Source organism: Colobus angolensis, unplaced genomic scaffold (genome assembly GCF_000951035.1).
Source record: "Colobus angolensis palliatus isolate OR3802 unplaced genomic scaffold, Cang.pa_1.0 Scaffold19, whole genome shotgun sequence".
NCBI classification, from domain to species: domain Eukaryota; kingdom Metazoa; phylum Chordata; class Mammalia; order Primates; family Cercopithecidae; genus Colobus; species Colobus angolensis.
Genome location: NW_012115043.1, coordinates 12,801,501 through 12,802,686, shown reverse-complemented (window position 1 = coordinate 12,802,686; position 1,186 = coordinate 12,801,501).

The following is a 1,186-nucleotide window of genomic DNA, read 5'->3' as shown; positions in this document are numbered from 1 at the left end:
AGGCCTCGGCGGCCGCCGGCGCCGCACAGCGCTGCGCACAATGAGCCACTGGCCCCTCCCCCGGTCCGCCACCCTAGCGCAACCTGCAGCAGCAGCCAGCACCCGGATGACGGCCGCGCGTGCGCATTGGCTCAGGGACGGGCAGCGGGGCGTAGGGTCCGGCCGGCCGGGGACACTTGGGTGGTGTGCTCCGTTGTGTGTAGGTCAGGCACGTCGTACCGCAGCAACGTCTGCCGCGCCGCCGTTCCCTCGTCGCTTCGTTAGCCATTTTCTTGCAACTCCTGAGCCTTCAGCAACAACGATGTGTAGGCACTGAATGACAGTGCGCGCGTTACTCAACACAAACTGAGAAGGCGCGTGCGCCCGCTGAACCTCTCAGGGAAATACTTTATCAGTTCTGCTGAATAATCGAAAAATTGTCGCCAGTGTGCACCAACGAACTAGGTTCCCCGAGTTCCATTCAAAAGACCTCAAAGCAATTCTAGGACTGTTAATGCAAAGAATAGAAAGGCCTGGCTTTTGACACATGCTTCATTGGCTGTTTCAGGAGAAAACATCATCGCCCAGCTGATGGCAGCTTAGTTTATTCTAGGGCTGCCCCTGCTCACTTGAAAACAGGAAAACTTCTTTCGTGTTGGCCTCAGGTTTGCTGTCCTCCCCGATAGACGTGATGGCTCCACACGAAATTGTTCAATGAATGAGAAAAGTAGTTTATAAGTACTTGTTGCCGTTATCATATACTGTGTTCACTATTTTGCCCCCCAAAATTTGGGATTCCGAGAACAGTGACCATCTTCTTATGGAGGATCGGCCTGTAGAAGTGAGTACCTATTGGTAATTTTACTTTGTATGATTGATTATCAAAGTGTAAGCACTGATAGAATAAAACGATTCTATAAATTCCATATGGTGAGCATGATGCACAATTAACTATAATGTGTTTCCTGGTTTTACAATTTAAATTCCTGAGATCTGACTCACTTTAGGTTACTTTTTCTGATTGGCTCAAAAAGAGGAAGACTGGACGTTATAAAAGAATACCCGCCGGGCGTGGTGGCTCAAGCCTGTAATCCCAGCACTTTGGGAGGCCGAGACGGGCGGATCACGAGGTGAGGAGATCGAGACCATCCTGGCTAACACTGTGAAACCCCGTCTCTACTAAAAAATACAAAAAACTAGCCGGGCG